Consider the following 13,950-nt stretch of genomic DNA (forward strand, 5'->3'; position numbering starts at 1 on the left):
GGCAATTAAGCTGGCGTTTGAAGAATGGAGACATTTTTTTGGAAGAGGCAGAGCATCCGATTACGGTCATCACGGATCACAAAAATCTGGAATACATCAAAACAGCTAAAAGAATGACGCCCAGACAGGCCCGGTGGCCACTTTTTTTTCTTGGTTTCAATTCTCTATTACGGTTCGTCCCGGGTCTAAGAATGTAAAAGCAGATGCTTTATCACGTAGTTTTGTACCAATGTCTGCCCCTGATCTGCCGTCATCCATTCTTTAACCTGGGGTGGTAATAGCGGAGCTGTCATCGGAACTGGAGTGGGAGATTGTGGGGGCTCAATCTTTAGCTACAAGGTCCAAACCTGCTCATAAATTGTTTGTCCCACAACATTTACGTTCTGATCTTCTGCGAGAATTTCATGACTCTAAATTGAAGAAACAAAACAGGGCGCATCCACTGTGTGAAACCTTTAAAACACAATTGTAATGGTGAGGCAAGGAGAGACTCACCTGATAGGGTTGTGAAACTTCGGTCACAACACCTACAAACGCATGAAACAGCTGCTGCAGTCTGCACAGGGTCCAAGGACTTGTAAGTGAAGATGGCTTTAAGGTGCAATGATACACTGCGCTGCTGTAAGTATGATTCAAGGAAATGTATTGGTGCCTACGCGTTTCCTGAGCTGTCCCAGCTCACTTCATCAGGACATGATACAAGCAAATGAAATGCAGGAGTTTATATACAATCCAATGTGGGGAAAAAAAAAAAAGGGGCAGGACAAGTAACTGCCACATCAGCAAGGCAATGGTATAAAACACATTAAAATAATTGTATTTTAATAGAATATCTTAAAACAGCATATAATAAGAATACATACTCAAGAACAATAAAAAAGAAAATGTATATATTTCTTTTAAAATAGACACGGGGGATCACGGGGTCCAATAAAAAAGTAGTTAAAACCATCCTCAAGGAGTCTAGAACACAGTTCCAAAGTTGAGAGTGTATGGTGTTTTAATCCACATGACCATGGTGACTAGTGAGGAATGGGGTATGATTTTTCAGATCAATGTTAAGATCAATCCATTCCCTTCCAGAATAAAGAGTAAATCCAAAGAGATGTACCCTGAATAACGGATTAAAAAAAAAAAAAATAATACTGATTGTAAAAAAGAAAAAAATATTTTGAAATAAAGTGCAGTAGTGTTTTAATATTAAATATCTTAAATCATAAAAACATGGTAACAATGTAAAAAAAAGGGGGGTTGTAGTATTATAAAGAGACACTAGATGACGCTAACACGAGCTTCAAGGAAGTGTCAGAAGCTTGAAGAGAATGCTACAGTTAAAAGAGAGAGCTTTATGTGTGAAACAAATGTGTGGAATGGAAGGATAAAACATGATGGTCAGGCTAAGCCATCTTCACTTACAAGTCCTTGGACCCTGTGCAGACTGCAGCAGCTGTTTCATGCGTTTGTAAGTGTTGTGACCGAAGTTTCACAACCCTATCAGGTGAGTCTCTCCTTGCCTCACCATTACAATTGTGTTTTGAAGGTTTCACACAGTGGATGCGCCCTGTTTTGTTTCTTTTATTTACAGTTCACCTGAGTCCCTTGGCAGGGAGTTGCTGGCCGGTGATCCCTCTTTCAGGAGCTGCTCCATAAACAAAAAACCCACCATGGATTAAGGGGGTTTTACACTAAGCGATATCGCTAGCAATATCGCTAAAACGTCACTGGTTTTGTGACGTTATAGCGATATTGCTAGCGATATCGCTATGTGTGATACTTACCAGCGACCGGCTCCCCCGCTGTCCATCGCTGATCGCGCGAGAATGTCCGGCTCCATTTCTCGTCGGGCGCTTCCTGCTGAGACTTCCTGCTGTGACGACGAGCGACGCTGGACGCGGGCGGGAGGACGCAGGATCGCTGTGTGTGAATGGTAAGTATCGTGCGCTGCGTCGCTGCTGCATCGCTGTGAGATCTTTCTGTATGAAAGCTCACTAGCGATCATTTAGCGATGCACCAGCGATCCTGACCGGGTCGGATCGCTGGTTGGATCGCTGGTGCATCGCTAAATGTAAAAGGGCCTTTACTTTCAACATCGCCTCCTATCCAGAGATAAGCTTATTCTACAATCCATAGGGCATACCAGCCCAACAGAACTTGATAACATTGCACCATCTACTTTTTCGGATGAAGATACCATCATCATGAAGGATTTATTTCATTCCTTGGAAAATCACATCAAAGAAGAAATTCATCAAAGTCTCCATGCCAGATTCCTAGATATCTACATGGAGGAACACCTGTGTCCCAAAGGTCTGAGAATCTCTCACCATTCACCTTTTCCACAAGATTGTAATTTCACAAAAGAATGGGACTCTATTTTGCATAATTGCATGCAAAGACTCTTGTGCTGCCTTTTTAAGAAAAGGACAGCCTTGTCTGAAATAGCTGCACAAGAAGTGTTGGACACTAATGTGAAACTTGCTAGGTATAACAATCATCACCTGTTTAGGAAAATTAGTAGTAGTATCTGCACCTTTGCTCTTAAACTAGAGCATGAGACCATTCTTAAAAAATCTAGAAAATTAATTAGAGACAGAGAAGATCCCTCATCTTCCCCTGAGAGACCTCCTACTGCAGGTTATGCAGCAAACATACAGCATCCTATTAACACTGTCATTCCCAAACAAAATCACCCTCGTAGACTCTCCACTCCCTACAGTGCTACTCAGCATTCAGACAAAGGGGTTAGAACCTTTTTCAACAGTAATAGAAGTAGGAATCGTCCTACTAGTAGAGAGAGAGAGCCACTTATAATATCCCCACTAGATCTAGCATTTCTCCTAAACCTCCTGTCAAACCCACTATGTCTGAACTCATTGAGTCAAATCTCAATTCACTGAGCACAATGCCTCTTGAAATTGCCACTACAAAAAACGCACCAATACCGAGTACCACTGATATGGTGAACATCATTAATGAAAGGAGAAAATCTTCCTCCTTTCCTTTGCCTTTTTTCAATCCCCCTTGTTCCCCCTCCCCTACTACCACTTCCCTCATTGATTTTGATCCACCAGATATCCAAGAACTCTTGGAATTATCTATTCACCCCACCTCACCGAATTCAGTGATGGAAACACCTGACAACCCCTTTTCCAGCACTACTGCTGAAAGCTCTAGACCTATCATTATAGATAACTCTGGAGTCAGCACTTCTGCAGCAGTGTCTTTTCTGCCTGCAGCCATTAAAACTCCTCGAGATACCACTCTAAAAAACTCTGACATTACTCATTTTTTTTCAAAAGTACAGTTAAAAAGAAAACATCTTATAGAGGATGCAGAGGGAAAGGAAATAAAAACAAAAAAGAAAGGGAAAACCGATCCCTTTCTCCAGTGAAAACCAATATAGTCAATTTGTCATCTCACACTTTCACCAGTGATGAGGAAAAACTACTTAGAAAAGGTTTATCCTTTTGTCTTACAAATAAGAGTGATGGATCTGAACAATTTTTAGATGTGAAAAAATATATCCGTAAATTGACCCTGATCCGACACTATGAGATTCAAAAATTATCTGCCTCCTCCAATACCAGTGATAATAGTAAGACTAATGTTCCAACTGATGATACTAATCCCTCTCTACACCTGAATGTGAGGGCTAAGTCCCATTACTATCCTGTTGAAAGTAGAGGTCACCACCTAGAAACTTTTTCTGACCTCCTTCTAGATCAGCTCCACAATCTTCAACTGAATCCTTCTATGTCTGACAAACCTAATTTAACTAAAAAAGAGATTATAGCCCTCAAAGAGTTGCAGAAAAATACTGATATCATTATAAAGCCTGCTGATAAGGGGGGAGCAATTGTGGTACAAGATAGATCTGATTACATTAAAGAGGCCAATAGAATCCTCTCAGATACTAATTTTTATAAACCTGTCAAAAATGACCCTATGCCATTTGTTATTTTTTCATATAATCATTTAATAACTGAAGCCTTCTCTAACAATGCCATAAATGAACAAGAAAAGATGTTTCTTACCATAAAAAACCCCTCCACACCCTTTCTCTATCACCTTCCAAAAATACTACTAGCCCACCAGGGCGACCTATTATTTCTGGCATAGGGTCACTCACTAGCAGTCTAGCCTTCTATATTGACACTATTATGCAGCACCATGTTATGAGTCTAAATAGTCATCAAAAAGATTCCACTCAATTAATTAACCTTACAAAGAGCATTAAGTGGGATGACAATTACTGTTTTATCTCCTTTGATGTATCTGCCCTGTACACAAATATAGACCACCAATTAGGATTAAAGTGTTTTGAGAAATTTGTTAATTCCGATGCTAGACTGTCTGATACTCAAAAAATGTTTTTACTGAGAGGTATGGATTTTATTTTACATAACAATTTTTTTACTTTTTTAGGGGTTTTTTATCATCAGACATGTGGGACAGCCATGGGATCACGGTCGCACCTACTTATGCAAATCTTTTTATGGGTGTGTTTGAGGAGGCTTTTATTACTACAGTTGAATTTGCAAAAAGCATAATCCTTTATAAAAGATATATAGATGACCTCTTTTTAATATGGGACACACGTTTTATAAGTGCTGATCAGTTCATTTCCACCATACAGAATAATAACTGGGGACTGGAATTCACCCCTCACATCAGTAACCAAGCCATGAACTTTCTAGACATTACTTTTTATGTCAAGAATAGTAAGATTTGCACCAAGACTTATTTTAAACAGGTAGATACAAATAGCTATGTCCATTTTAGTAGTAGCCACTACCAGAAATGGCTTTTTAATATCCCTCACAACCAGTTCCAAAGGATCCGCAAGAACTGTACTAGTGATGATGATTTTACAAGCCAGGCTAACATTTTAAAGGAGAGGTTTTTAAGTCAGAAATATCCTAGAAAATTAGTTTCTTCCACATGTGAGAATGTTTTTAAAAATTCTAATCTAGATCTTTTACTGTCCAAAAAGCCCACTCCCAAACCCTCAGGTGATAAATTCTGTACCAACTTTATCACCACCTGTTTCTGATGTCTTTTATCAAAAGTCCATTTTGTTTTTTGGAGATTTTTGTCCCTGTCTCCCATGCATACTGAACCCTCTATTGGGATGCTTAGCCTGACCATCATGTTTTATCCTTCCATTCCACACATTTGTTTCACACAAAAAGCTCTCTCTTTTAACTGTAGTATTCTCTTCAAGCTTCTGACACTTCCTTGAAGCTCGTGTTAGCGCCATCTAGTGTCTCTTTATAATACTACAACCCCCTTTTTTTTACATTGTTACCATGTTTTTATGATTTAAGATATTTAATATTAAAACACTACTGCACTTTATTTCAAAATATTTTTTCCTTTTTACAATCAGTATTTTTTTTTTTTTTTAATCCGTTATTCAGGGTACATCTCTTTGGATTTACTCTTTATTCTGGAAGTGAATGGATTGATCTTAACATTGATCTGAAAAATCATACCCCATTCCTCACTAGTCACCATGGTCATGTGGATTAAAACACCATACACTCTCAACTTTGGAACTGTGTTCTAGACTCCTTGAGGATGGTTTTAACTACTTTTTTTATTGGACCCCGTGATCCCCAGTGTCTATTTTAAAAGAAATATATACATTTTCTTTTTTATTGTTCTTGAGTTTGAGTATGTATTCTTATTATATGCTGTTTTAATATATTCTATTAAATTACAATTATTTTAATGTGTTTTATACCATTGCCTTGCTGATGTGGCAGTTACTTGTCCTGCCCCTTTTTTTTTTTTCCCACATTGGATTGTATATAAACTCCTGCATTTCATTTGCTTGTATCATGTCCTGATGAAGTGAGCTGGGACAGCTCAGGAAATGCGTAGGCACCAATAAATTTCCTTGAATCATACTTACAGCGGCGCAGTGTATCATTGCACCTTAAAGCCATCTTCACATGACTCTAAATTGGGCGCTCACCCAGGTATTGCAGCTACGTGTGAGGCAGTGAAAAGAGTTTTTTGTTGGCCATTAATGTCTGCAGAGATTAAGAAACATGTCACAGCATGTGGGGTTTGCACCCGTTCAAAGAGCTCTTATTGCCGGCCGGCCGGGGACCTTTGCCAATTCCGAGAAGACCGTGGACTCATTTGTCCATGGACTTCGTCACCAATCTCCCTCCATCCTGGGGTAACACGGTAGTTTGGGTAATTGTGGATAGATTTTCTAAGTTGGCACATTTCGTACCCATGGCCAAGTTACCATCAGCTGAAGTTCTTTCGAAACACTTCCTTTCCCAAATTGTTTGCCTCCATGGTATACCTATTAATATTGCTTCTTTTAGGGGGACACAATTTGTAGCGAAATTTGGCAGGCTTTTTGCAGGAAATTAGGGATATCTCTACTTTTCTCCTCAGCTTACCACCCAGAGAGCAATGGACAAACGGAGCGCACCAACCAGTCACTGGAACAGATCCTCTGGTGTGTTTGACTTCGACGTTGCAAGATGACTGGTGCGATGCCTTGCCATTGGCAGAATTCGCTTTCAACAACCGAATTAACTAATCCACTGGTAGGTCACCGTTCTTTATTAATTACCCTCATTTTGGTGAGTTTTCACGCCTGGATTCAAACTTTCAGGGGGCCGAGGACTCTGTCAGCAGAATAAGTGAGCTATGGTCGAAGGTTCGTGCAAACATTTGCAAAGCACAAGGGAAATATAAACACTTTGCAGATAATAAGAGGGACCCGGGTCAGACACTTCATTGTGGGGATAAGGTGTGGCTCTCGACACGAAACATAAGTTTAAAGTTGCCCTCCGCCAAGTTGGGTCCCAAATTCATTAGCCCCTTTGTAAGCCAATCGCTTACTCCTCCCCTCATCTTTGAAACTGCATAACGTTTTCCATAGGTCCTTACTCAAACCTTTAGGCTCGGTGGTAGACGAACCTGCGTCTCTACCGCCTCCGGTGTCGATGGACGGTCATATGGAATTTGAAGTGCAAAACATTGTGCAGTCCCGATGGGTTCACGGTTCATTGCAGTATCTCGTCCATTGGAAGGGGTATGGTCCAGAGGATCGGTCGTGGGTACCAGCCAGGCTGGTGCACGCGGATCGCCTGGTTAGAGCATACCATGCTCGGTACCCAGAGAGACCTGGGGGTCCTGAGGCCCCCCGTTGAAGGAGGGGTGCTGTCATGGTTTATTTAGAATGCTGGGTAGGTGGTGTAGGAGTTAATGGGGAGAGCCTCGCTTTGGGTCTGGGGAGGGTTTTTATAGCTTCAGGGGAGTGCAGTCCCTTGTCGTTTATACTCCTAGTTGAGTGTGCCTGACCTTGTGCTGCCTGTGCTTCGTGGCAATCCTTGTCTGTCTGTCTGGTGTTTGATTCGGTCCCATCTTGGTTTACGTCTCCTGCCTGCTGATTTTGTGCTTTGCTGATTGTCCTGTGTATGACCCCTGGCTACGTTTCTGACCCTTCTTGAGCATGCCCCTCCTGTACCGCGCTGCCCGTTCTGTGTATGACCCTTTGCTACGTTGATTGACCTGCCTCTGTACTTCCCTCCTGTACCTTGCCGCCTGCCTCGTGAATGACCCGATTGCATGCTTCACTACTGTACTTCTCTGTGCCACAGCATTCCCTGTACAGCTGGTAGCGTCCCGGGAGCTTGTCTGTGGCTCCGCCCACTCCCTCTGACGTGCGGTCACGTGACCGCAGGTCCTGAAACCTCTGGGAGTCTCACCACTGCTCCGCCCTCCCCGCAGGTCCTACACCCAAGTTACTGTTGCCAGCGCTGCAGAGTCTCACCGCGGTGAGTAAACACTCTGCTGCCTGTTAATCAGCCCTGATTCTCCGAGTGACAGCGCTAGCTGGCTGTCACTCTGACAGGTCTCCTCAGTCTGTGGACTAAGTACTGGCAATTCTTCTCCAAAGCACCCCTCTCTTCAACAGGCACACTCCCGTCAGGACTAAAATCGGATGGATTAAGACCGGACCTTTTCGTCGTCCTCACTGGGTACTGCGGGCATCACTTCCCATTGTTTTTCAGCTACACTCTGTGCCTCATCCAGCTGCTTCGCCTTCTCCAAACGGTCAAGATCTCCGGGGCTGTCGGGAGGCGAACTTTCCACTTACGAGAGCGAAGCCAGTGGTTTTTCCTCTTCACAAATGGGAATCGTGGAAGTGGGCATACTGGGAACACTTGACACTTGTTCCCTTTCTACGGCTTTCCATAACAGGCAGGGACACGACAGGCTTTGGTGGATCATTTGATTAGTCACCTCTTTTTCCTTTTTGGGTGGGTCTTCATGGACGGCACCCTTGGATCCAGTTTGGAGTGTCACCAGACTCACCTCTTCATATTCTATAGTTGCCGAAGGTAATGTCTCAGGACCTTCATCCTCTTCATAGTTTACCGTTTCTGGAGGGAGTACCTCAGGGGCACCTTGCAGGTCTTCCTTCGGATCAGGGTCCCCTGAGTTGACGGACGGCAATCTGTCCACTTCAGAGGACAAATTAAGTGATTCTTCCTTCTTGCAAACAGGAACCGTGGGAGTTTCAGGGACATCTGGCTCTTTCTCTTCTTCAGGCTGAGTCTCACAGACGGAACCTTCAGACCCAAGTTGGAGATCCACCAGGCTCGTCCAGAGGGGATGCTAGATCAGTGTCCACAGCAAATGGAAAATAGTGGAATCAATCTTCTATGAGGTCCACGTTTAGAATGGGGATGGAATGGACTCAGATGTAGCTAAGCGGCCTCAGGAACAAGTATGAATATATGGATGGCCTTGTTCATGTACATGTAATTAAATGAATAGCAGTTTCGCTGGTGGGTGGTGGCGCCGTGTGATCTGGAGACTACGCGGAATCCACCGCTAGTGTGACAGGCCTGATTCCACTATTTTCCATTTGCTGTGGACACTGATCTAGCGTCCCCTCTCTCTTAGGTCTCTAGGCCTCGTAATCCAGTGTGGATGGCACATTACTTACTCATCACTCCCATTATTACAGTGGCTCCCTATCTTAATGTTCAGCAGTTTAGTGAACGAGAACAGTCTTGTGTACTGATGAAGGCTTACTGTTACAGCCGAAATGTTTATATGTGACTTCAAATAAAACTCTTCACTAATGACAAAAAGTTGAGTGCCAAAAATTTTTTTCTGGTATCTATTCTGGTGTGGGAACCTTCTTTTGTGCACCAACACAGTTGTGCCACGATATACTTGTATCAGTCTGGATCGTCGGCCTCTGTGTCCTTCTGCTTCCGGTCTTCACACCAGGATACAGGGTTAAACTCTGGAGCTGCTACTAAAGTTGCTTTTGTGCTCCGCACCTCCCCTCTGACTTCTTCCACCTTTAGCCGTGAGTTACCTCGGTGTCACAAAGTGACTGGCCCTGTGTGACACGACCCAACAAACGGTCGGTCACTAAGCGGTTAACAAACAAGTAAACACCGGGGACAAAATTACAATGGTAGGCCCTGCGATAGGGAATGAGGAAATGGACACCTCCTGCACTCTCCTAGGGCTGTGCCCTGGACTATCCCTATATGGTTTCTTTCAAACCATCGCCAAGCAGGATACCTTAGCCCTCACTTGCCCTGCACCTATCCCTCAGTATGGAATTGGCAAGTGTGGATACTGGTCCCAGCACTGCACTAATACAAAACCAAGTGAAAATATAACAAACAAGGTAAGACAAACAACACTTAGTTTTCTCTGCTGCAATGCACCGCACAGCAGAGTAAGGCACCCGATCACAGCATTCAGCTGAAGCACCACTGCACCTGAAAGCTCCTATCTTCAGCAAGATTGGTATACAAAAAGACCTGTATAACCAACAGTCAGCTGATGCATCAGGTGACCTTTTAAAGGAAGGTGGGAGTGGTCACCACCTGCATCAGCAAACTCACCTATCAATGCAATTACACCAGTGGCCACCGGGGGGAAAAACTGATATTAACCCCCGATGGCCTGAAAGGAAAAAAGTTTTAATGTGAGAATGCAGATCTGCCACAGATCCAAAAAGGGATCGTGACACTCGGGGTAGGAAGCAGCAAGGGTTTCCTTCAGGCCTTCGACTTCTTCCCAAATTCTTCTTATTCCTTGCCGTAATTCACAGGACCACTTCAGCTCTTCTTCTCTCTGGGTGGGTACTCCGCAACACCGGACCATCCCTGTCAAGGCTGCAACCCCCTGCTCCTGCTCGCATAGGTGCACCTCTGCCCCTATGTCTGCAAAATTAATTCGTGGGTAAGCGCGCAGGCGTTCACTCAACGCCCGTTCAAGGAGCACATCTCTCAGGCCTGTCACCAACTGGTCTCGCAGCACTATGTCAGAGGGTCCTATGCCGTTTTTTTTTAGAATGTGTAACTCATGTACCGCTTTCATGTACTGCATCACAGTCTCCCCCTCTCTTTGAATACACCTAAATAAACACATGCATAACTCTCTTACATCCGTGGGGTCTCCATGCATCTCTTCAAGTATATGCAGTATTTTGTCAAAGGTGTCTCGCACCTGGGGGTGTTGTAGCATGATGGCATTCCTCGCCTCTCCATCTAGGTCCATTACAGCAACCTCCGTCTCATCATCCCCCTGACCCGCTCAGTCCATAACCGAACGTTGCTCCCTGTGAACTTGGGGAGATTACTCAAAATTGACCCCAGGAGTATACTGGCCCTTGAAGCTCCCCCAACCACTTGGTCTGCCACCCCTGCGCCTGTAGACTGCATCCTGCCGACTACGCCAAGTGTAAGGTAACAAGCAGGAACGTGAGATGCAGTGCCGAGATGCAGGCAGGGCAAGGGTTAACAGGTTTATTTACAGGGGAATGTACTCCATAAGGAATGGGGGCAGAACTGGGAGAGTGGCAGGGTAGGTCAGGGACAAACAAAAGTTCATTAATAAAGAGGTGAAACTTATCAGTCGGTAGTCTTCTTTTTATTATTATTTATTTATATAGTGCCATTAATTCCATGGTGCTGTACATGGGTGCAGCTCCTCAGAGTTCCAACGGTGGCACCAACAACAGCAGCACGTGACATCTCTGTGAGGTCTGTAAGAGGCTGGGATCCAACGGTAGCACTGTCAACAGCGGTGCATGACGTCTCGATGAAGTCTCTGGGAGGCAGGAAGATTTCCGGTGCTCAAACGTATCTATCACGGTACTGAGTCTAGTGTGGGGGGAACCGCCAGAATAGGGCTTCGCTCCGCGGTGTACACAAGTCCTTGATAGCGAGGCTCTGTCCTAGCAGTCTGTCTCTCTCTGTACGTCGCACTCACAGTGCAGTCTCTACCTTCACTAGGGTCACCTCCTAGCGTGGAGGGTAGCAGGGAGCTGACAGTCAGTTGTCCTCAAACGGTGTACCTGTATGCAGGGGTCTGTCAAGTATGAAGTCACTCTTGGGTAGAGCGTGTGTGGTACTCACTACCACGCAGGGTACAGCACTCGGCTTAGCTCTGCTCTGCTGGCAGTGCTCTGCACGGCTCCACTCTGTCACCAAACTGGTACTTTCTGGTGGGGGGAAGCAGAGTATGCGGTTCCCTGCTCTGCGCTGTCCTCTGCACTGCTCTTCATTGGCGCCAGACTGACCTTATTGTCGCGCTTCTCCCTTTTATCCAACTGCTGCTGCGCTCGCTTTTCCAGCTCTCCTCGGTGAGCAGGAAGCTCAGTCTCTCTCCTCCTTCCCTCCTGCAGCAGGGGAAGGTCCTCCTCTCTCTGGCTTCCCCCAGACTGCAGAGGAAGGTTCTCCCCACTCAGGCTTCCCCCCCGGGAACAAAGGATGCAACCTTTCTAGTTCCGGACCCAGCATGCAGGTACCCGGTGTCCGGTCTATCTACTTACAACTTTTTACTTCCACATCATTACTAGTCCATCCAAATCCTGAACTGTCATTTGTTGTTGAAGTAGACGCCTCAAACTCTGCGGTGGGAGCCATGTTGTCACAGCAAGTTGGAGACAAAATGCTGCTTAATCCATGTGCATTCCTTTCTCATACCATGTCATCTGCAGAAAAGACCTATGACATTGGAAATAAAGAAATATTAGCTATTAAAGTCACCTTTTCTGAATGGAAACATCTTTTGGATGGAATCTATCATCCGGTGTCTATTTTTACTGACCACAAAAATTTTGAATTTATCAGTAACGCAAATAAGTTGTCTGCTGACAAGCACGTTGGCCCTTATTTTTCTAAAGGTTTAATTTTATAATTTTTTATCGGCCTGGTTCAAGAAATGACAAGGCTGTTGCTTTTTTTTTTTTGGGGGGGGGGGGGAATACTGGACTCCAAAGAATTTTTAACGAAGATTAAAGATAGATGCCAAACTGACTTTATTCTTTACTATTCTTCTAAAGACATTGATCTTTCTTTTAAAGGAGAGGTTTTGGATGCAGAACCACAAAATATATGTCCCCGAATCTTCTCAACTTGAAGTCCTCAAACTTATCCATGATTCTAAACTTGTAAGACACCCTGGAGTCATGAAAATGCAAGAACTATTGTCTTGTACTGTTTGGAGGCCTATTGGTAGGTAGGATGTGAAAAAATGTTTCCTCCTGTTTAACATGTGAACAGAACCAGACGCCCCGATCTTCTCCTCTAGGACTCCAACCTCTTCCAGTTCCATCCAGGCTTTGGGGATCAATCTCAATGGATTTTATTGTGGACCAACCTCCATCTAAAAGAAATGACTATTAGGCTGGAGTCACACACAACAATAAAAAAATCGGTCCGATTTTGACGGACCGAAATCGCACAAAGGTTTCTTGACCAGGGATCCGTCTGTCATACGAATTTCCTGTGATGATGCGATTTTAATCGCATCTAAGCATCCGTTTAACATCCGTCTGCCGAGATTTTCTCGCAGGCTTGTAAAATGGACATATAATGGAGCCCAATGACAGGTTTTCAAACACAAAGGAAAGAATAGATATAGACACATAGAATACACACACATATATATATATACACATACACACATGTCAGAGACACATATATATATATATTTTTTTTAATTAATTCATACAGTTCTTCATAGCTGAATAGCCGCTGAAACATTTACCGGCTTTTGTCAAATCATTCCCCAACCCGACATGAAATGACACATGGTTTACATACAGTTAACCATTTCATTTCATGTTTTTTTTTATATGTCTATCACTAGTAATTAGATGAGGGTTTGTGTGGATTTAACCCCTTAAATTAACACCTACAACTCCAAAATTATCCACACAAACCCTCATCTAATTACTAGTGATAGACATTTAAAAAAACCATGAAATGAAATGGTTAACTGTATGTAAACCATGTGTCATTTCATGTCGGGTTGGGGAATGATTTTACAAAAGCCGGAAAATGTTTCAACGGCTATTCAGCTATGAAGAACTGTATGAATTATAAAAATATATATGTATCTATATCTATTCTTTCGTTTCTTTATTTAACCTGTCAGTGTGATTTTACTGTATTGCTAAATGAATTGCCGGCTTTATGTAAAGGACACCGGGTGCGATTTTATCGCAAGTCACACATCTGGTTCCTTTTTTAATCCCATTTTTTCTCGCACTCATAGACTTGCATTGGCAAGTCCGATCCGAAAATCGGTGACAATCGCAGCATTCTGCAATTGTCTTGGTCTGAGGAAACCTTCCAAAAAAAAAATCGGATGATGGGAGCTGCCCCATAGAATAATATTGGGATGAATGCAATTCCATTTTTTATCGCATTTCATTAATTCGATTTAATCGCTAGTGTGACTCCATCCTTATCCTTGTTTTCGTGTATCAGCTTACAAAGATGGCCCATTTTATTCCAACTAAAGGGATTCCTAGCGTTGAACAAGCCGCAGAATTAATAGTCAAATAGACAGTTCCTTGCTAACCCAGAAAAAATGCACCTGTGTTGTTTCTGATTGTCTTCACCCTGAGTTCCTGATTGGCTCCACCATGAT

The 13,950-nt window shown here is 43.5% G+C and overlaps 1 protein-coding gene across 5 annotated transcripts in view; it reads left to right on the forward strand.

Moving 5' to 3' along the window:
- Positions 1–13,950, forward strand: part of DDO (D-aspartate oxidase) — a 184,615-nt gene that overhangs the window by 16,054 nt on the left and 154,611 nt on the right. The window contains exon 1 of one of the 5 annotated variants that reach the window (XM_073576011.1): positions 2,087–6,572. The exons of the other annotated variants lie outside the window; for them this stretch is intronic. The gene's annotated coding sequence lies outside the window, so the exon portion shown is untranslated. Of the gene's footprint in view, positions 1–2,086; positions 6,573–13,950 lie in introns of those variants that run through there. 5 annotated transcript variants of the gene reach the window in all.

This window comes from Dendrobates tinctorius, unplaced genomic scaffold (assembly GCF_039654945.1).
Source record: "Dendrobates tinctorius isolate UK_male_01 unplaced genomic scaffold, ASM3965494v1 ptg000046l, whole genome shotgun sequence".
NCBI classification, from domain to species: domain Eukaryota; kingdom Metazoa; phylum Chordata; class Amphibia; order Anura; family Dendrobatidae; genus Dendrobates; species Dendrobates tinctorius.